Source organism: Bombyx mori, chromosome 24 (assembly GCF_030269925.1).
Source record: "Bombyx mori chromosome 24, ASM3026992v2".
NCBI lineage: Eukaryota > Metazoa > Arthropoda > Insecta > Lepidoptera > Bombycidae > Bombyx > Bombyx mori.
In genome coordinates, this window is record NC_085130.1 from 16505161 (window position 1) to 16520911 (window position 15751).

Genomic DNA, 15751 nt, shown 5'->3' on the forward strand with positions numbered 1-15751 from the left:
TATTTTCCAGGGTTATGGATGTACATTAAATATATGTATGTGTATAATAAAAATCTTACATTTATTTTCCGTTATCTGGTACCTGTAACACAAGTTCTTTACGGAACTTAGCACGGGACCAGTTGACGTGGCGTGGTTGTTAATAAATATTTATTTATTATTATTATTTATTATTATTGTTATTTACAGATCATATAACCCGCGAGTAATGAGTCCCTCAGTCCCGCATACCCCGCGCGCATCCTAGGCGTGGGTATCTCGTAGGTTCGGCCCCGGCCCGAAAAAAAAATAAATTAAGTTCTATCCTATTTCTTAAAACAGAGACCCCGAGCGAAACTAATTAGTGATTGATCCCTGTCAAAACCAATTACCAATCAAAACAAACTACCAATTTCCGATATGCCGTATTTATTAAACACATTCTGAAAATAAAGACAGTCGTCGTGGCCTAAAAGATAAGACGTCCGGTGCATTCGTGTTGAAGCAATGCACCGGTGTTCGAATCCCACAGGCGGGTACCAATATTTCTAATGAAATACGTACTCAATAAATGTTCACGATTGACTTCCACGGTGAAGGAATAACATCGTGTAATAAAAGTGAAACCCGCAAAATTATAATTTGCGTAATTACTGGTGGTAGGACCTGTTGTGAGTCCGCGCGGGTAGGTACCACCGCCCTGCCTATTTCTGCCGTGAAGCAATAATGCGTTTCGGTTCGAAGGGTGGGGCAGCCGTTGTAACTATACTGAGACCTTACAGCTTATATCTCAAGGTGGGTGGCGCATTTACGTTGTAGATGTCTATGGGCTCCAGTAACCACTTAACACCAGGTGGGCTGTGAGCTCATCCACCCATCTAAGCAAAAAAAAAAAAAATAACTAATTAATAAACTAATCATATAATTACATTTTATTTACATTATACAATAATAAGTAGTCTATTTATGATTAAAAATTGAAATGTACGAATTATGAGTATTTCTTATACTTTGACATTACGATGTGTCAATGTCAATTCAATACAGATTACGATAAAGAATAGGAATTTGTGACGTAAGGTTTATTTTTTTATTTTCCTATCATATTGTAAAACTATTATAATTTTATAGGATCACTGAATTTGGCCCTCCTTTTTTTGATTTTTGTATTTTTTTCATTTTTTATTTTTTGTTCGTCGTTTGTTCGTTAATGTTCGAATGAATTGTCTTTTATTTTTTTATAATTAATTAAACAAATGATCACCCTTAAGTTGTCCCCCCCTTACTAGATATCTTTACATATTTTTATCGCTCAGAATAATTAATTTTGATCAATTATCGTTTGTTCGACGACTATTGGTGATTGTTCGATCATAAAAACAATTAAATTCCCAATTATTAATTATTTTTTATCTAATAAGCAAACCATCACCTCAGATTGTCTTTAACTCAGATGAAAATTGAATAATTACCTTTAATACTAATGTTGAATGGTAATAATTTATTCAGTTTTTCTCAAACATATAAAGAAACTAACGTATCGAACACCTATATACCTAGTCAGGTCATAAATTCTGTCACATGTTTAATGTAAAATAATTGAAACAAGTTTATTCATTAAGTAACCATTCATATACCAAAATGAACTTAACAAAACATAGATTCTTATGACACTAAAGTGTCATAAGAAATGACCTCCGTGATTTTGAATACAGGCCTTCAATCTGCGCGGCCAGTCGTCTATCGCAGCACGAACGAGGTCCATGTCAATATCGGCGGCTGCCTTAATCAAGGATGTCTTGAGTGACTCCAAAAGTAATCTTAATTTTGTCTTATCTATGAGTCGCGAAAGGCGAACTAAGTATTATATAATACAAATTTTATAATATCGATCTTAATCTACAATTAGTATTACAATAATTAAATTGTAGATTAAGATTAGTAGCCTTCACGAAGTTTTATTAAAATTTAACACACACTAACTGCCGTGTAGGTCACCGGTGACTTTATAACGTAGTGATTACTTGCTCAGTGACTTGCACGACCGGTGCAGGTGCAACTGCACGGACAAAATAATTCTACTATAGTCAAAAATTAGACTTTTTTCAACATAATACTTTCTTTATCTGCTTCATCATCGACAATAAAATATGGTCTTATTGCGTTGACTGTACAATGTACAATCAACATTGGTCGACAACCCGCCATTTGACAGATGGAGAAGTTTCAATCAAATTTGAGTTAGGGATGTAAACCGGTTCGAAGAAAACCGGAGAAAAACCGGTTTTTATACATACCGATAAATACCGGTTTTTATTTAAGAATACCGGTTTTTTACGCTTTACATTCACAGTTCACACCAGTGCTACCAGATCAAATATACAAGCTACAAATATAAAAAAAACCGTGTTTCAGAATCAAATTACCGTGCATTACATTTAAAAACTACAGTGCAATAACCACAATATGGTTGGTAGACTTTTAGCGTATGAAATGAGGACCGTGACCCAAATATCCACATATCTTCCCCCTAACACTCAGAAATGGCTTTCGCCAACCAGAGCACATGTTGTCTGCAAAAGAGATGGTGCATCGTGAACTGGGGAATCTTCTTGAAGAATTTTCAACTGTCGCTTTATCATCGGAACAGCCAGAAAAAACCACAAACAATTTTAAAAAGCCTGGTATTCTGGATTTTTTGCATTCGCGAAAACGGGATATTCCGAACGCCACGGCGGCCGCAGTGAATATAGTGCGAATGTATATTGAAACTGAAGCCGCCACAGTAAATCACATCGAAATTGCTGGCACGTGCTAACATCCAGAAGGAGCAGGCTTCTGAATGAGGCAGTGGACCAACTATGCCTCTTGCATCAAAAAAAAAAAAAAAAAGCTTTTTATTATTGGATAATATAATATATGATCATTAAAAGCCTGTATAAAATATGCTCACCCAATTAATTGTATGAAGAAAACTCTTCGTTTGTACGTAAATTTGTTTTATTTCGTGATTATTTAGCCTTTATGGAAAAAACCTAAAAATACCTAAAAAAACCGGTAATAAACCGGAGCTAGAAATTGTAATCGGTTCACATCGCTAAGGGGATTGCCCACTCTCCATAGTGTGCTAGGCCCAAGATGGACATCAAATATTACTATAAAAATGTACTGATTCAAATTCTTAAATGTATTGGATATCTAAAAAATATATTGAAATTGACGCCACTATTATAAAAAATATAATAAAAATAAAAACTCGTTTTGAGGTTAATTTTCTATATAAATAAGTGTCGGATTGTGAGATACTTCAAGAACTTCTCTTTTCTTAATGTTTAAGATGTTCTAATGTATTTTTATCCAATAGGGTATAAAAACACACTTAATTCTTTAAATATCTATATTTTCTTCATCTTCATACACAATTAGTATCATCTAAAAATAGCAAAGGAGAGCATATACACGGTTTTAAATCTCGGTCAGCGTAAAACCACAATTCACACAATGTTTTTTAGTCGTAGTATGAAACGTTATTGATAAAAGTAAAATAAATTGAAGAAAAATCAAAACACATCCATTTTGTACGCAAGCACAACACCACAAGCAGCAAGCGAAGTGTCAGTCAGTCAGATTAAATTCAGTGTTGACAGTATAAAGAAATCCGAACAAAAACAGTTTCACTGTAAAAAATTGCGCCAAGTCCACGTTTATAAAACTCATCTCAATAACATTTGCACTTTACAAAAAAAAGACTTCAATAGCTTTCATTCTCTACAAAAATATGTGAAATACAAAAAAATACCAAGAAACCGTCATAAAGATGAAAAAATTAAAAAAAAATTGTTGAAAATTTAAAAATAAAAAAATAAAAATTTTATCGTACTTGGCGCGCGTCATTGAGTACCCCAAATTTTTCAGGATAAATGAACATCCTTTCAATGTTTAGAAATTTATAAGTAGGTCAACCTATGAAATGCATAAATGTAATTAATGAATTATTATTTCATAATAAGTTTTACAAAGTTAAGTAAAATCGACATCTCATACGTATGTTATTTGAATTTTTTTCATTTCCCACTCATCTTTTGTGATTTGAACTAAACACCCTCTCGTGTTCGCTTATAGAAATACAAACTACTTACGAGTCGATACGTATGTATACGTTGGCTTCAAAACATTTGAAAAAATTCTCAAAGATGTTTTTCAAAGGGTAGAAAAGAATAATAAAGTTTCAGCTGAATCTAAAGGGGTCGGACGCAAAAGTGGTCGATTTGGCATATAATAGCCCATAGGTATATAGTGAGAGCTGTTGAAAATTACCGTAGTTCTGTCTCAATTTCTCATAAAACGCTAACAAGAGCGAAAAAGACAACCTGGGTAACTTTTTCAGCTTTCACTGTATATTAAAGCAAAATGGTTTTTTTCTCGGGTTGAAATTCTTCCGAAAAATTTTGGGGTACTCAATGACGCGCGCCAAGCACGATAAAATTTTTATTTTTTTATTTTTAAATTTTCAACAATTTTTTTTTAATTTTTTCATCTTTATGACGGTTTCTTGGTATTTTTTTGTATTTCACATATTTTTGTAGAGAATGAAAGCTATTGAAGTCTTTTTTTTGTAAAGTGCAAATGTTATTGAGATGAGTTTTATAAACGTGGACTTGGCGCAATTTTTTACAGTGAAACTGTTTTTGTTCGGATTTCATATCTTTTTGTTAAGTATTATTTTTTGCTCATTTATTACTTAATAAAAATAAATTATAAATAGTCACTCAGCTTAAAAGCTAATGAAACGCTCGATTAATTAGTGTTTTAATGTTAGGTACCCGACTGGCATGAGACTCTCGGGTTGTCAGTTCCGGTATCGACCGGGGACGCGTGTATTCCGCTTCAAAGTCTGGCGCGCACTAATTGGGGGTGCGAATGATGCAACAGATGCGCGGGCGCGGGTAGCGCGGGGTGGGTCGTCGCGGCACGGACCTGAGTCACATTCTCTTTGGCTGCTGTTGCCCCGCGAAACGGAACGCTGCGTTACATACTCCCCCTCCAAGTTGGGAACGCGTCCCGAGTCCAACTTGGGACTGTTAGTCTGAAGACGCGGCCTTCCTCTCTGCCTCTTTGGCATAATTGGATCCGTACTTGAATTTGACGGAGAGTGAGTATCACACCGCGGATTTAAATCCGCGGTGTGATACTTGCCGATGACATTGTTTGACAAGTCTGCTATGAAGTACGTTGTAGGACTAACTATCTTTACTACGCGATACGGGCCATCCCGTCGTGGCATGAACTTATGTGTTACACCCCTAGACGCATAAGCAAGCCATAACGAAGGAAATACTCTTCCAGTAGGACTCGGGAGCAAGCCACGGCGGTGGCATCAACAAGTGCGTAGAGTTCTACCCATCTTGTAGCTACATCCTCTACCAGGAGTACCCATCGCTCCCCCTGCTCTCCTTCTGGCAGTGGCCCGAACAAATCGATTGCGAGAACCTCTCCTCGCTGTTGAAGCACAGGAGTGAGCCTATACGGCGGTACCGATATAGGCGGATGATCACCGGTATCAATGTGGTGCTCGGCGTAAAGGGTTGGGGCTCCCCCCACCCTAAAGATGTCTCCATTCTCCTGCAATAAATGTGATAGCTGCTGCCGTTCATCGGAGCCAAGCATAGAACCCTTATCATCACGCAGGAAGTCAGCAGTAGAAGCAAACATGCATGGCTTAGGGCACTCATATTCAATTGGATAGGTAACCCGTTTTCCCGAAAAATGCCAAGTGGATGAAGCAAAGTCAAGCACAATACCTGCCGCCACCAAAAAATCCATGCCAAGCAAAGTTTCATTATTTTGAGCATCTGGAAAAACAGTAAATTCAAGGGTTACTGACCTTTCGGGACTTATCCTTACTTCTAGAGTAGTGAGCAAAACTCGGCGGGTGCGCGCGGAACCGTCTGCAAGCCTCACCCGACGCGTGGTTTCCTCACACGGATGGTTATGCTTTAACAGCAATTCATAAAGCAACGCTCCGGCAACGCTACTCTTAGCTCCCGTATCCAACAAAGCATTACCTCGTATACCTAACATTTGAACACTTAAAATTGGTCTTAACCTAACCTGGTGCTCAGTAGAGTTACTCTGGGCAACACTTTTCACATTAGAATTAATTGTCGAAAAATGTTTTTTTTTTTTTTATTGCTTAGATGTCCGACGTTTTCCATGGTCACCCTATTTCCGTTCATCATGGTCACCCTATCGCGGCCACTTGGTACCTCGGAATAACTATGTTTTGGTTCGGTACCACTCGAGTAACGCATCAGGGGCCTATTCCTAGAACTAATATTATTGTTTATATTATGATTAAGTCTAGAATAATTTTGAAGTCTAACCTTGTTATCAGTACCGAAAAAGCGCGGAGGAAGAATCGCCTTAAAATCGGTAGGATAATAATTATTTTCATTATCAACAAAACATTGTTTACGATTATTAATATAAATGGACGACTTTACGGTGTTTGAAGTGCAAGCTGTATGCAACGAGCTGTCGCGATGAATAGAGTTCACTGAACTTGACAGCTGTGTATTTACTTTACCAATAGGTAAATCGGATGTGACTGATCGGGTCCGTGCAGCGTCGACGGCGTAATAACTTGCGTTACACTTTGTACACTGAGACCGAGTAACACCTTTGGTACCACACCCGTAACACGAGGATACAGCTTGCGTATTTTCGTTGTCGAATTTCGTTTTTGACGCTAATTTTAAACACTCATCACGAATATGTCCGTACTTTTTGCAATAAACACAGAACAGTCTTTTAACAATCGACGTAGATGATACATTATCAGTGTTCGTGTAGCGAGGCGCGGGGACTCGAACGGTGCTTGGCGCAGCGCTGTCGTCGCGTGGCGGGCCGCCAGCGGCGCCCGAGTTGAATATTTTCCGCGGCGTCATCCGCGCCGAAGTCGAAGCACCGGCGGGAACTTCGCCTACGGTACTACCCGATGAACGTGGCGTCGCTCGCTGAGGATGATGAATAAATTCAGGCGGACTGGTCTCGTAGATGGAATCCTCGATATGGCGCGTTTTCTTTAATAACGTGTCGTATGAAGTTATTTCGTCTCTTCTTAATCTTTTACGAACACGACGGTGTAGAAGGCCGTAAAGCATATCAATTTGAACTTTCTCACTAAGGTCACCAGGTGGGAGTCGAGCTAGCAGGGCTCGTGCTCTGGCAACGAAGATCTCCGTCTTCTCTCTTTGTCCTTGCGACATTTTGAAGAGCTCTAAGTAGACTCGATGGGGCGGTCTGCAATCACCTAAAGCGCTTCGTAACGATGATAAAGCGTCGTCCCAGGAAGTGATGCTAGCTTTAACGCCTTGCCACCACACGGCTGCATTTCCGGTTAGTAACATCGAGAGTCCTCGTAACGCGATGGCGTGTCCTACGTCAGCACAATCTTTGTATGATTCGACCGCGTCAAGGAAACCGTCGAGTGAGTCGCCGGGCGCTCCGCTGAACCGCGCCGTGCATGACGCGAAGTTCCCAGAATGGTGAGCGGGCGTCGAGGAAGGCGGCGATGTCGGCTCCGACGTCGGTGTTGCTGATGATTCGAGTTGAGTTTTATGCTCAAAAACTCGGTCGAGTAGGCGTTCGAATGCTGCCATTTGACTTTCTTGTAATGACGCCATGTTGTTTGCGGTAAATGTTGGCGTCGGTCCCGCGGTTGAACCAATTTCTTCTTCAACGTCTTGAAAATCGGATTGACGCCGTGACTGACGACGAGTACGTGTCGTAATTACGTAGATTCACTCCGAAATACTAGTTAAAGGGCCCGCGCTTGGGCTGCCAGTTTAATGTTAGGTGCCCGACTGGCATGAGACTCTCGGGTTGTCAGTTCCGGTATCGACCGGGGACGCGTATATTCCGCTTCAAAGTCTGGCGCGCACTAATTGCCATAATTGGGGGTGCGAATGATGCAACAGATGCGCGGGCGCGGGTAGCGCGGGGTGGGTCGTCGCGGCACGGACCTGAGTCACATTCCCTTTGGCTGCTGTTGCCCCGCGAAACGGAACGCTGCGTTACAGTGTAATAATAATCAACATCAACTTTTACAAATTTAAACCGAATTAAATTTTGTTTCAAATGTGAAGGGTAGATGACGCTGTTCTTAATTATTTCAGAATTTAAATTTAAATCTGAAAGCCTTGAAACATCAATCCGCATAAATGTAATTTAAAAACTACAGTAAGAGGCTTAAATAAAAATCTGAACTTAACTCAGCCTTAATTAGAATTTTCATCGGAATTCAGTAGTAAAGTTCAAGTTATTTTGATGAAATCAAAACCGAAATATTCATAGCATCTTAAACAATCACCTACGAATAAATATTAGTTATTATATTATTTATTATTCGTAGACAATCACAACGGTTTTATAGTTTTGGGAAGGGATTTTTTGTAACGCCATCTCGTAAAGTATTTCGGTATTACATTACAAAACAAAATTGTTTCTCCAACAGTAACAACAGTACTTGCTTCGGCAGTACTTAAACTAAAATACTAACAGTAACAACATTAACGTTATTTAATGTATAAACCGTTCAATAAGAACTGCAAACTATCCCCTTGAAGCTACAGTTTATGTAGGAATAATGACTTTTTGGCGGGAACGCGAGGTGTGAAGTTGTGTGATTTGTTTTAATTTGTCTATTTAGTGTTTCTTCGGGTTTAAATGTGTAATAATAGTGGTTTATTAACTGTTTAATATCTGTGAAAGTGCACAAACGTGGGAAAATGAAACAAAGCCGCTGTACGTAACTTCTCGGTTTCCTCCAAAAAGTCCACTGAGATCTTAGTAAATGACCACCACCATTTTACTGAGATTATATTTCATTCCATATCATCTCATCTCATTTCATTTCATCCCTTTTGATTAATGTCTCAAATTAATCATCTTCATTTCATTTCACTCCATAATATCACATTTCATTTCACTCCATAATATCATTTTTCATAAAAATATGAATATAAATTAAAATAAGACATGACTTAAAGGTCTCAGTTACCAGGTCATAAAATCCATTACAAATAGGAATAATTCCAGCGCACCCTGGCGGCCGTAGATTACCATTCTCGAATATTTATAGTCTGTGGCATGTCACTTTTTACATCGAAAAAAGTCAGGATCGAAATTTTTGAGCGAGCCATAGTTTGTGGTGATAAAATTAATAATTTCAAGTTGTAGCAAACCGACCGGTACGTCACTCTCGCGGCCGTATGCCCGCTCGCTATACATAGTTAGTATCTATGTCCATCTTTTCAACAGTGATATAATCTATGTTCCGGGCGCTTCCGTTTTGAGTGTGAATAGCGTGCGCCCGCGTCTAAATGTATTTAATGTTTAAAATTGAAAATTATTTGTGTTAAAGGAAGATTAAAATTCGAAATTCGATATTGGTGACTAACCCATAGTTTTAAATACCCCTGAGATCTACCCCTCACTATATCTGGCTGCCCAACGTTTCCTAATTTTTTTCTTGCTTGGACTAACAAAATGGCGCGCACGCTTTTGTGAAAAATTTGCTAACTATTGTATGCTGTTGGTGCTTAATTGTAAAGAATGCCTTTAACTAGAAATCAAGATCGCCAGCAACGTCGCGAAGACGACGTTATTCCTGCTGCAGATGCAAATGCCAACGAAAATCACGAGGAGCATGATAGCCCCCATGATCGCCCCCACGCCGAATCACGTAGCAACAATTCTACGTTCAACTTGGATGATGTTTCAGCGTTGATGGCCTCGCTGCAACGTTCGCAGGCCGAAACATTTAAGAACATTATGTCGTACGTGATGGAACAAAGATCGTCGACTCCGGCACCTCCGCCGATGCCCCCAGTGAACGTAGATGGTACCTTGGCGCGTTGCAGAGCTTCTTTCAGCGGTGCACCTGGTGAATCTGTTGAGGCCTTTATAGATGCAATTGAAAGCTATACAGAATGCGTTCAAGTATCTGACGCTAACATCATACGAGGCCTAGCCATGCTTTTGTCTGCTGATGCAGCTACGTGGTGGCTAGGATTAAAGCATCACATCTCCACTTGGAACGAAGCCAAAGAAAATTTAATATATGCATATGGCACCCGCCTTCCACCACATAGAATATATTTGGAAATATTTGCTTCCCCGCAGGATAACGAAAACACAGACAAGTTTGTTGCTCGTATTCGTGCGCTTATGGCAAAGCTACCGCGGGATGATATTACTGAAAAAGTACAACTTGATATGATATACGGGTTGCTTCATAATAGAATACGCACAAGATTGCGCCGTGAAGAAATCACATCTTTCAATTCATTATTAAACCATGCTCGGAATATAGAAGATTCGATAGAGGAGACTCAATCGAGACCAGTGTCGTCCACTAGTGGTGTGCGTTCGATCCGTGCCCAGCCGGCCCAGGCTGCGAGTCGGCCTGAACCGTGCGCCGCTCGTGTGAGTGCCCCGGCGCCGCGCGCGCGCTTTCCAAACTCCGCCGCGGCCGTCGTGCCCGCCACCGCTGTGCCTGTCGCTGTCGCCCAGCCTACCGTTGCCACGCCTGCCGCTGCTGTGCCAGGTTCTGCAGAGCAATTCGTGACCACGAAGAAACAGCGTCCAGTGTGCTCCTACTGCAAACGGTTTGGACATGCACGGGAACAGTGCCGTAAGTTAAACAACCGAGGTGAGCAAAGTCAATCTAACTTTTCCGAGGGTGTGCAAAATGACAATAATGCGTTTTATAGTGTTCAGTGTAATGTTAATAATACTAACACAATTAGTTCTAATTTACCTGTTCAGAATGCAATGTATGATGTTAAGCAGCATGACAAAAATAATTTTCTGAGTAATTTTGAATGTCAAAATTTTTGTAACCGGGATGCAAATATTAATTATGCTACCATTAACAGAGGCCCTACTTCCAGAAAATCTTATTTTCATGCCTGTAATGATTCTGTGTCAAAGAATATTAACTGTAATTGCACTAGTAATAATGAGATGCCAACCTTTTGTGATTCTCATGTTTTATATAATCAGGATGTTCGGACAAAGTGTAAAAATTTAAATATTTGTTATAACCAGGGAACTAGACCTAAATGTAAGAACTCATTTTTACCTTATGATCAAATAATTGAACCAAATTGTAATAATTTAAAATTTTCAACTAACCATGACTGTGACACAAAAGGCAGTAAGTGTAATTTTGGAAAAATTAACGAATGTGTGGAAATTGATAATTGTCTGAATTTTAATTATTGTACATGTGAGGGAAGTGTTGTAGCGCCCGTGTACGACCGTGAGAGTGATGATAGGTATTTGCATTTACGGCCTATTTTCAAAATTCAAGTTCTCGGTAAACAGGGTACTGCACTTATAGATACAGCAGCTAAGCATTGTATTGCTGGTCACACGCTGTATGCTCTCCTTCTGCATAAGGATCACCCTCTTACTCCCTCCACTAGGCGAGTCAAACTTGCTGATGGGCATGTTCGGAATATGGATGTATTGACAACCATATTACCAGTGAGGTTAGAACACATAGTGATTGATATTCCATTTATAATCTTCCCTGATTCTAATGATAATGAAACTTTACTGGGTATTGATTTTATTAATGCTGCCAAAGGTATTATTGATTTTCATCATCATGAATGGTATTTTAGTACTGATGCTAAGGTGCATTATAAATTACTTTTTGAACCTATGTCTCGTGGTGTGTGCATAGCTTCTGCTAACATGCTTCGGGATGATGAAGGCATGCACTTGCAATCAGCTGAGCGCCAAGCATTGTCTGAGTTCCTTATTCGGCATGAAAGTATTTTTACAGCAGGGGGAGGTCCGACACCATTCATAGAACATTGCATAGACACCGGAGATCACCCCCCGATAGCTGTGCCGCCCTATCGCCTTAACCCTTCCAAGAAGGAGACGATGAAGAATGAAATAGAGAAGATGCTGGCAGATGACATCATTGAAGAGTGCGAATCCGCCTGGTGCTCTCCTGCATTGATGATACCGAAGTCCAATGGTAATGTAAGATTCTGCGTGGATTACAGGCGCTTAAATGAAGTAACCAAATCGGATACTTACCCACTCCCACGCATTGATGATCTTCTCCAGAGTACGAAGAAGAATTGTTACATGACCACAATAGACCTTCGTTCTTCATATTGGCAAGTTATGGTCCGAGAAGCAGACAGAGACAAAACAGCTTTTGTCTGCCCCCTAGGCACTTACCGTTTTAAAAGAATGCCGTTCGGCTTGAAGAATGCGCCGGCGACTTTTCAAAGGCTTATTGATCGTCTACGCTCCTGTGCTGCTTTGAAGGATGTTACAGTACTTGCTTATCTAGACGATTTGTTAATTATTTCAGAAGGATTCCAGCAACACCTACAAGACCTGGAAGCTGTTTTTAGACGTCTGTCTGAATTTAAACTTCACGTAAACAGAGAGAAGTGCACTTTTGCCAAAGAAAGGGTCCGTTATCTGGGACACGTCATCACTCCAGACGGTGTGTCTCCTGACCCTGAGAAGGTCAGTGCTGTCCTTAATATGCTGGAACCATCTAACCTAAAACATTTAAAAACTTTTCTCCAAACATGCTCTTGGTTCAGGAAGTTTATTCCAAACTTTTCAAAGATAGCAGAACCGCTTACTCGACTGACCAAGAAGAATTACACATGGAGCTGGGGACCTGAACAAACACAGGCATTCAAAGAATTGAAGCGTCTGCTGACCACGGCGCCCGTACTTGTTCAAGCGAATTTTAAACAACCCTTAGTACTGCGTACCGATGCGAGCAACTATGCACTTGGCGCAGTTTTAGCTCAAGGGGAAGGCAAGGACGAAAGACCTATCGAGTATGCTAGCCGCCTACTCACCGCAGCGGAGCGCAACTACTCTACTACAGAACGGGAAGCGCTTGCTGTAGTCTGGGCCGTGGAGCGTTTCAGGCCATACCTCGACGGCCAACCAATTATTATAGGCAGTGACCACCAACCCTTGCGTTGGTTGCTTTCTTTAAAGTCTCCTGCTGGTAGGTTGGTCCGTTGGGCGCTTAAACTCCAAGAATTTGACATCAGATTCGAGTACACCCCAGGAAAAGCTAACGTTGTCGCTGACACGTTAAGTAGACCGATCTGTTCCAACGAAACACAAAATAACTGCGGCATCTGTTCTGTCATTTGCGACCTGCCCACCAAGTCACCTACCCAGTTACGTCAAGACCAGTTGACTGATCCGGAAATACAGAAGATCGTCACAGAACTGGAAGGAGTGGATGAACTTGCTGCTAAAAGATGGTCAGAAAGAGGATTTCTAATGGAACAAGGTGTTTTATATCGACTTAATCCGGATTCTGATGCCGAGGCCCCACAATTAGTCATTCCTGCCCATCAAGTGACCGACATTCTCAAAGAGCTTCACGATGCCCCTACCGCTGGACATGCAGGAATTGACCGGACTTACCAACAAGTCTCACGTCTGTTCTACTTCACAGGAATGAGAAGAGTCATAACCGACTATGTAAAGGTATGTATCCATTGTCAACGCTATAAGGCTGCTAATACCAAGCCTCCAGGTCTATTGCAGACGCCGGTGATGAACCAGCGCAACGAGGTCTTGGCAGTTGATCTTTTCGGCCCGTTACCACCTGGAAAACAGGGGGAGCGTTGGATCTTGCTTATAGAAGATACTGCTACGAGGTGGACAGAACTTTTCCCATTGAAGGAAGCTACTGCTGAGGCGTGTGCACATGTCCTCATAGAGGAGTATTTTATGAGGTTTGGTCTTCCACGCCGACTAGTTTCTGATAATGGCGTACAATTTATTTCGGCAGTCATGCGTCAATGCATGTCCATCCTGGGGATAAAGCAAAACCTTATCCCTCTCTATCACCCAGAAGCAAACCCCGCCGAACGTAAAAACAGAGATCTTAAGACTTTATTAGCACAACTCGTGGAATGTGACCACACTTCCTGGCCAAACATGTTACCAGTGATTCGATTCGCTCTTAATAACGCTAAATGTCGCACCACAGGTATGTCACCTGCTTACTTGTCATTTGGCAGAGAGATGAGGTCCCCCACAGAAGTCACCCATGACCTTCGTGCTGTTCTAGACAAAGATAACTTTGTTCCCCAAATAACTCCCTATCTCAGGAAATTTGTTAACTCCTTTTCAGCGGTGCGCGAACGTGTAGAGACGCTTCAAGATAAAGCTAAAGGGTATGCTGATCGTTCGAGACGGCCCATTGAAACATTCAACGAAGGTGACATGGTTCTCATCAAATCACACGTCCTCAGTAAGAGCGCTAAAGGCCTTACTTCTAAGTTTGTTCCAAAACGCGATGGTCCGTATCGCATCGTTAAAAAGGTCAGCCCTACTACTTACCACGTCGCGCATGTTGACAAACCTGATGAAGTTTTAGGGAAATATCATGTGAACGATCTCACTCTATACCGTGAGAATCAGAGTGATGCTCTTCCGCGGCCGGTGATGCCTAAAAAGAAACGTGGTCGTCCCCCAAATAATGTTAAAACAGATTCTCGAGTTCCAGGGCATATGACGACACGGCATGCTGAACCATGTGCTGAAGCTCCACGTCTTTCTCCCGCAGCTGGTGGTATGGTTGGTCTTGCGCCTGTCCCTCAGCCCAGTAGTAATGAGATGCTAGTCCAGGAGCGAGGGCGTCCTCCAGGACTAGAGGGGGAGTATGTAGCAAACCGACCGGTACGTCACTCTCGCGGCCGTATGCCCGCTCGCTATACATAGTTAGTATCTATGTCCATCTTTTCAACAGTGATATAATCTATGTTCCGGGCGCTTCCGTTTTGAGTGTGAATAGCGTGCGCCCGCGTCTAAATGTATTTAATGTTTAAAATTGAAAATTATTTGTGTTAAAGGAAGATTAAAATTCGAAATTCGATATTGGTGACTAACCCATAGTTTTAAATACCCCTGAGATCTACCCCTCACTATAAAGTAGATTAATTGTTGTAATTGATATAACTAGTTAATATCAGTAAAATAAAGTTGTGAGTGATTGATATAATATACAATTTAGGAACCAGAAGTACCGTAGAATTAAATAAAATTTCGCAACCTCAAAAAACTGTTCTGCTCACAGTAAACACAGTCTGTAGTCTGGCGCTCCGTTTACAACGGGATTTTTGAACGGAACTTGGCGCCAGATTCTACCGAATCTGTGGAAATAATTACATGAAATTCATATATCGATTATTTTTTTAAATAACCGATAATTGATTTATATCTTAATCTTTTTTTTACGAGTACACATTATTTTTTATGTTTTTGTTTTTGTTGTACATATTTAAATAAAAAAAAATGTGTGCGTGTACTAGTGTACACGCGTAAGAAGTGAAACTTATTTTTCGAAAAATGATCTACATGCAACTTTCTAGAAATTGGTTAAATAAAGTTAAATTAGATAAAGTTTAAACAAAAGGATTTTATTATCATAGACATGAATACAAAAAAGTTAAATTAGATAAAGTTTAAACAAAAGGATTTTATTATCATAGACATGAATACAAAAAAGATGGCGCGTAACGGAAAAATGTGACGCGTAACCGAAAAATGTGACGGTAAATTTTTTTCCAACGCCGATAAGGAAGTTTCACTTCAACAATACTAGTAAAGTTTTTTTTATTGCTTAGATGGGTGGACGATCTCACAGCCCCCTGGTGTTAAGTGGTTACTGGAGCCCACAAACATCTACAAC

The 15751-nt window shown here is 40.4% G+C and overlaps 1 protein-coding gene across 1 annotated transcript in view; it reads right to left on the bottom strand.

Moving 5' to 3' along the window:
• LOC101736801 (homeobox protein Hox-B5a) overlaps window positions 1-15751 on the bottom strand; it is a 101224-nt gene that overhangs the window by 62324 nt on the left and 23149 nt on the right. The window lies entirely within an intron of this gene.